A 7,617-nucleotide genomic window follows, 5' to 3' on the forward strand; every position below is an offset into this window, starting at 1 on the left:
TTTTTGCAAGGATTGGTTCTGGCTTTTTGCTGTTGTCTTAGTGAAGTCATAAAGGCCCAGTTGTAGAAAGAGGACAGTGATGAATTTTCTGTCTTGTGGAAGCAGCAGTCTTAAATGTGAGCCTCTTCTTTTGTGTGTCATCCAAACAAGGCCAGGACTTTTTCAAAACAGAGGAACAGCCAAAGCCCTTTTAAGGTGAGAAGATGGAGTCACCCAGTACTATGTAGGGTCCTCCAATCACCAGGCCTGAGGAAAGTCTCCACTGATCCACATTTACTCCCTGAGTTGCATTTCCATAGATACTATCACCATAGTAGAGAGCTGCTTAATAACATAGACTTTATAGAGCTGCATTTTTAACTGTAATCTGTTCAAGATCTGAGAGCAGAGATTATGCAGCTGAACTTCCAGCACAAGCTGTGCTGTGGCTCTGGCTCCAAAGGTATTACACAGCACAGTGGCCTGGCCTCCAGTTCAGCTGATGCCCAAATGTTCCTCTCCAGAACCAGCCACCCCCCAGCAAAAGGAAAGTCTCCGTTGCATAGAAGAGGTGCAGTGTGCCCTGGGAAGGTGGGGAAAAGAAGCAGGGCAAATTTCATCGCACTGTCCCAGGGGAATGCCTCATTTTCCTGGCAGGAGGAGGGTAGGAGGATTAAAATCAGATGTTTTCTTGCTTAATGTAGCAGAGTATTTCTATAGTACCAAGCAAAGTGACTCTCTCAGTGTCCAAATCGTCTCCAGTGCTCCCCTGGGTGTCCAGCTACATGGCTAGGATGTGTTTGTGATACTTTGTGATGCTCTGGGTGATGCTGAGTTACCTAAGTGACCCATACAGATGGAGCTGGCTGTGCAGGTGAGGAGATTTAAGTCATGTCATAGGGCTGGGACAGTATTTTCCCATCCAAGTCAGAAGTGTTTTAATTCTAGTTTGGAGTTTTGTTCTAGCTTAGAAGCTGCTACACAACACTGAAATAAGATGCCCCAAACAGTCTGAGGATTAGTGACTCTTCCCCAGACCGAGGGAGCAGAGGCAGAGATGGTAAAAGCAGGCAGACTTTCATCGTCCTAATGATTTTCAGAACCATTTGTTCAGTGCTGTGTTTAACTTCTCCTTCAAGGGACTTCTTAGTAGGATTTATGACTTTGGATTCATCACCTACTGTAGTAGGAATTGGGGTTCTTGCCTTCGTTTCCCCAAAAGATGGATGAAAATATGCCTGCTGCCTAAAAAGAGGCAAGAAAGGAGGCAGGAGAGTGAAACCCAGTACATCTTAGGAGTCTGAGTGCTCCTGAACAGGCTGTCTTGTGCAATGTCTGTGGGTAATGTGAATCGATCCAGTTCCTTCCAGCTGCTTCCCCTGCAGAGCTGGCATGACATCCTGTAGCAATGCAGCACCAGGTTCTCCTGCAAGCACTACTGCAGGCTGTGCCAGGCCGGTGCCCTGGATGCTCCCTGCGGCAGGACACGCTGGCTCTGCACCAACGAGACTGCTCTCCGGAGAGGAACTGCCTGCTGAAACGGTGTCCTGGGGGCACACTGAGCAGACATCACTCATTTGGTCCTTAAACAGGGCTCCCTATTGCAGGCATCTCCCTATCTGGGTCTTGTGTGAGTGATGTTTGGTTCTGAGTGGTGTTGCTGAAGTGAGACCTTTGCACAGACACAAACTACTGCTCAGGTTCTTTTCTGGTTTTTAGCAGGATTCAAGCAGTGTATGCATGCTTTTCCTTTGTGGGCCTATTTTATGGGCTGGCACATAAAATATGCCCAAGGCCCACATCAGCGTGTGTGAAGATCTGGGAGAGGGAGATGGTGAGATGGGAGGGGGAGGATGGAATGTGAGCTCAAATGCGTATCTGCAGCTGCAGCTGGTACCAAGTTTAAGGAACCCTGGGGTTAGATGCTGGGGAAAAGGGCAGCCTGCATTCAGGGAGAGAGAAGAAATGGGAGGAAGAGACCAAGTACCCTGTCTGAGGTGTGCACATCCCATTTGGTAACGTGTTTGTGGGACAGAGATGATGTTGCACAGTTTAATGTGGGAAAAGCAAAAACTCAGCAAAAAAGAGGGGAAGAAAGATGGGTGAAGAGGACTGATCTGAGTGCAGGGATCCTGCATCATGCCACAGCTTTCCAGGGAGCCAGTGTGGTAGTGACACAGCTTCGGGCTGCATGCCCCATGGACTGCTCCGGGGGGGAGGAGTTGGGAATCTTTCCTCGCGTTCCCAGCCCCGTGGGGCTCGCTGGTCCCTGGCTAGCAGAAGCGCTGGCAGGGCGGGTGGGTGAGTCACGGCGCTTTGCCGCTTGCCTTCCTCCTGCCGTGCAGCAGTGGCACATGGGCTGCGTCACGGGCATGGGAAGTGTTGGGAAGAGCCTGGAGCTTTATCCTGCCACATCCCTGCGGCGTGCGTCGAGTCGCGTTCGTCAAACACCATCAGGCAAAGTACTTGCCAGCAACAGCAGCAGGCAAAACCTTTCCAGCACAAAGCCCAGGGCTGCTCTTACTGCTGTTCTCCGCTGCACGCAGCTGCTGCCTGGCGTCCCCTGTCCCAGCCGCAGGGTTCTGCCGTGACTGAAGCGTCTGACACCCAAACCACCCACATGCTGCAGTGTGGGGGGGCGGGGAACACCTAAACCACCACAACCTGCAGAGGGACACGGCTGTAGGTGCTTCTCCTGGAAGCACAGCACTGAGGTGCCTGTGAGTAAGAGGTGCTCCGGAGGCCAGCAAGCCAGCAGCAGAGGGTGCTGCTTCCTCACGCTGCGGGCGCTGCGGGGAAACACTTTCACAGCCCAGCCTCGCCGAGGGAGCTTTTCCCAGAGGCACAGGGACATGCAGCTGGGCCTCTGCCACCAGCGCTTTTGTTGCTGTTCCTTGAGCCACACACAGCGCAGAGATGAGCTCTGAGCTGTGGCACAGCAGCTCTCTGGGCAGTCTGCTCTCCCGGGAGCTGCGCCACAGCTGCCATTCCTGTCTCATCCTGGTTGCTACCATTTCCCTTGTATGGCTCTCCATCAAAACAGAACTCGTTTTTCTGCTTCTGCACTCCCAATGACTTCTCCTGCAGACCCTGGCCAAGTGCTTAGCACCTACGTACATGCTTGTGACAGAGTGCAGGAAGCCAAAGGAGTGTTGTGATGTGTCCTTTCCACTGCAGGCAGCTGCGTCAGCCAGCAAAGATACTGGATCATAAGAGGTTGCCCTGGCTTGTGCTCTCACAAAGAGGCAGTCATGTCTGTAGTATGTGTGCCTCAGAGGTAACTGCTAGTTGCTGTTGTAAGGATTGCTCCAAGTGGAATTGGAAGTTCGTAGAGTACCTTCTGCATCCAAGTTCTCCAGAGTTACATCTATCTCATCCTTTAAGGCAGGTCATTTCACACCCAGTACCCTGTGCTGAAGGGAAAAGGGAGAGGAGTAGTGCCAAGAGACATGACAGCGAGCCCCTGCTTTTCCAACATGTAAAGCAAAATGCCTGGATTCCACCGTGTGCTGGGTGAAGGGTTTCATTTCATTCACCAGCCTCAGCTGCTCATGGTGCAGTGCAAAGCGTTGGCACTGCCTGTGCTGACACAGGAATTCACAAGAGACTAACTAATAGGAAGATTACTTTTTTCCCCCTCTGCGAAAGCCCTTGGGGAATATTTCCTCTTTTTCTCCAGCGTCCCACTGTCTTTTACTCCCTTTTCCACCACATTGAGCTGCCTTCCAGCTGAGGAGGGCTTGTTGATTGTCCTCTAAGCAGGCTTGGCAGGATTTCTACCTCATGAGGCTGCTGTTTTAACAGGCTCCTTCTCTGTTCTGCAGCACACTGGGTTACTTTGGCTTTGTGTCTGTACATTACAGACACTCATTGTTCACTATCTGTTGCATTGTCTCCCTTAATTCCCACAGGCAGAGCCTGCATGCAGCACGTACATGTTTCCGGGCAGAGTGTTTACTCTCTTCTCTCCCCCTCTCCCCAGGGTGTAGAAAGCTGAATGCTTTCTGCCTGCCTGTCTTTAGACACCCCACACACACAAATGCAAAGCAACAGGATCCCCTTTTTCGCTCCAGTCTACCAGCCTGCTGCTGCAAGGTCAGAATCAGGCAGGCATGAAGCACATCCACAAGCCTGTGCAGTCCGTGCTCTCAGGAAGGATTTAGGTGCTTAGGCTCAGACACTCGCAAGGGCCCCATCTCGCAGGAGGCAGCTGCTCATCCGCTTCCAGAACCCACAGTCAAGCTACAATACTTGATGCTGACCACAAGAAAGGAGGCATGCCAAATCATTCCCCCTCCCACCTCCCTTTTAATAATCCTAGCATAAATTCAGAAGGATGATACCTGGAAAAGTCCCTTCTAGTCCAGGCTGCATCACCAGTTAGGCTTAGAGGGATTCCACTGCAGGCCATAAACACTGACATTCCTCAGTCTGTTCCCCCCCCCACTCCCTGCCACTGTTTGCACTGCTGTTTGAGATGTGGGCAGCATTCAAAGCAAGTGATTGAAGATTAGCAATTCCTGCTTCTTAAGGAAGCAAGAAAGTCAAACATTAAGGAAATAAAAGGAGACAAGATTCCATAGGAGCTGTGACCTCATCTGGCGAGAAGCCACCACAAAGCTGAAACGTTCTGCTTCAGCACTTGTCATGTCTGGTTTCCTCCAACTTCCCTGCTGCTCTTAGACCTCCTCCACCCCATTTCTCCCTCTCACTGTAAAGAACAGGGATCTCTGTTCCAGCAGGAAACCCTTGCACACCTGAAGCTGGAGCACAAGACCAGACTTGTAAGCAGCCCTCAGATAAAGCAGCTCATGCCTGGCAATAGCAGTGTGGTGCAGGGTGCTGAGGCAGGGGTAAGGGTCAGTGCTGACCACCACTGTGAGGAGGTAACAGGACTGCACTGGGGTTAGCAGAGCAGCTGCATTCACAGGCAGACTGAAGCCTGCTGAGTTTCCTGTACAGCTCTCAGACATCATTCACAGCTTTCCTGGCCTCGGTGATGACATGTCTCTGCTGCTGCAGAAGGGACACACGCTGTGCTCGCCCTGGGGAGCTGTGGCTAGGCAGGCTAAGGAGAACCTACTTTTGAGTCCCCACAAGAAAGATCTTTGCCCTTCTTCAGAACCCTGGCCCTGACCATGGCTCTGTTACTCATCTTGGTCACAGCAGACAGGCAAGAAAAGGTTTCAGGGTAAGAGGACAATTCCGCATCCACATCTGTATGCATCCAGAGCCAACTCATCAACCACTGCCTCACCTCCACCTTCTAGATTGTGAATCCATGCTTGCCTCTGCCCCACTCCCACCAGACAGGGTCTCACAGCAGCCTCCCACTTGGGCAGCAGTGAACAAAGCATTTCAGGTAGGTGCATTCTAATAAGTGTAGTAAGGGAGAACTTGGTCCACAGAGCTCCAATTCTAAGTAGTTTTGGAATCTTCCTACGCGATGCTTCAGTTTGTCTTCCTCTCCAGCAACATATGCCTGACACATTAACAGCTCTGGCACTGGCAGAAGCATCATAGAAGTGCTTGAGTTGGATTACCTAGTTCCAACCCCTTTGCCATGGGCAGGGACATCTCTTGCTAGACCAGCTTGCTCAAAGCCTCTTCCAGCCTGGTCTTAAACACTTCCAGGGATGAGAAGTCCGCAATTTCTCTGGGCAAACTGTTCCAGTGTCTCACGACCCTCTTAGTAAAGAGATTCTTTCTAATCAGGCAGAGATCTAACAAACAGTGCTCAAATGGAAGAAGTCTCCACAACACTGGATGTACACAACAAGCTGCAAGGATAGGGCTGGGTGCTAGGTAGGACTGGAGGATCTTGGAGGTCTCTTCCAACCTGGTTGATTCTATGATTCTAAGTGTGGCAACAGCAAGCACCAGAGCAGTGTCACGCTCCTTCCCCAGCTCCCTCAGAGCAGTATTTACAGGGTCTCTGGGTGAATGTAGGACCCCAAGGCTTGGCCAACTGTCCAAGAACTGAAGAGTAATCTGCAAGAAAAGCTCAAGCAGAGATTTTCACAACAGGGTGGGGGGACAAAGAACTTATCAGTGGGGAAATTAACTTAAACAGGAACAGCACCTGGTCAAGATGTTCTGGAAAAGCTATGCAAATATGTATCTGTTTAACATAAATCTTCTCCCCTTTCTCTCCTGCAGGGTGTGAACATATTTGTGCTGCATTTAAAATCTCCCTGATGTTTCTGGTCAGCTAAGCAATAAATTTAATGTGAATGTGTTGGGCTCACAGAGCAGCTGTTCCCCAAGGACTCCAGTATATGGTTAACAAATTAATGCCTCTGTCCTGCAAAGGTATGAATGCGCTTATGAACAGCTTCCCACTCATGTACTGTCCCATGTTTAACTTCATTTCTTGCCTTGTGTTGGCTGAAATCCTCTTTTGGGATTATTTTTTTCTGACTGCATAGAAAGGTGGGAGGAAGTGGGCAGTAATCATCAGACTAACTACCTCACCTCAGCTTTTCTACTGCATTCCTGTCTTCCACCTTCTTCTGACAGTTTGGTGGGTTCAGCCCTGAATCCTACCCCTGCTGCCCTGCTGTGACCACCTCACAGAATCACAGGTTAGAAGGGACCCCCAAGGACCATCCAGTCCAACCCTTCCAGGTGATAGTGCAGTTGAAATGAGGTGGCCCAGCACCCTGTCAAGCTGAGTCCCCAGTGTAGGGGAATCCACTGCTTCCCTTGGGAGATGATTCCGATGTATCACTGTTCTCATTGTGAAAATTTCTCTTCTGGAGCCCAACTGGAATCTCCCCAGCAGTAACCTGTCCCCATCACCCCTTGTCTTTTCCATGTGGCTTGAAGCAAAATGGGCGTCTCCACCTTGCTGGTAGCCACCCTTTCTGTACTGAAAGAAATAACCCAGCAGTGAGGAGTTTCTGGTCCTTGGGGACTGAGAGGCTTGATTTCATCCCACGTGCAGCTGTAGGATTTTAAGCACTGGCATAACTACGTCATGCACTAATGTATGGCCCGTGAAATGTGTCCAGCTCTCAGCAGAGCATACCTCCTCCCACCAGCCTCTCCAGGGATCCAGCACACAAACACTACTCACTGTTCACCTCCCCACTCCTTCAGAGCACAGCCAGGGGGAAAATGGCTTAGAAGCCTGCTTAATTAAATTAGTTAGGTCAGGAGAATGCACTTGCACATTTATGGCTGGACCTTGCTGCAATTAAGGCCCTGTGCTGGAAATGAAGTTCAGCCAAGATGAAAGCAAAGTCCTCTGGAAGTAAGGACATAAAAATGAGGACACACAAATGAACCCTGCTCTTTTTTTCCCCCTCACATGCCCCAGGCCCATCAGTGATGAGAACTAATCAAGCCCCCACGTTAATGCCACCCCCAAAATCCATTCGGCTCAGCAGGCTGCAGGGGCACCGCTCCCGCCCTCGGCAGGCTGCCGCCACCTCCTGCATCACTCAAGCCTCTTCCTACAGCTCTGAGGTGGTCCTCGGTGGGATCCCGTGCAACACGGCTTGCTTAATTCCTGACAACCCACGGGTTCATAGCCCCAAGCGGTACTGTTACAAGCAGAGTCGTTGTGTCTGGGAACACTGGAAGATGAATCACCTCACAGAGGCAGGACTCGGACAGAATGGTCCAAAAAAAGTT

The sequence above is a fragment of the Pogoniulus pusillus genome, chromosome 36, assembly GCF_015220805.1.
Source record: "Pogoniulus pusillus isolate bPogPus1 chromosome 36, bPogPus1.pri, whole genome shotgun sequence".
NCBI lineage: Eukaryota > Metazoa > Chordata > Aves > Piciformes > Lybiidae > Pogoniulus > Pogoniulus pusillus.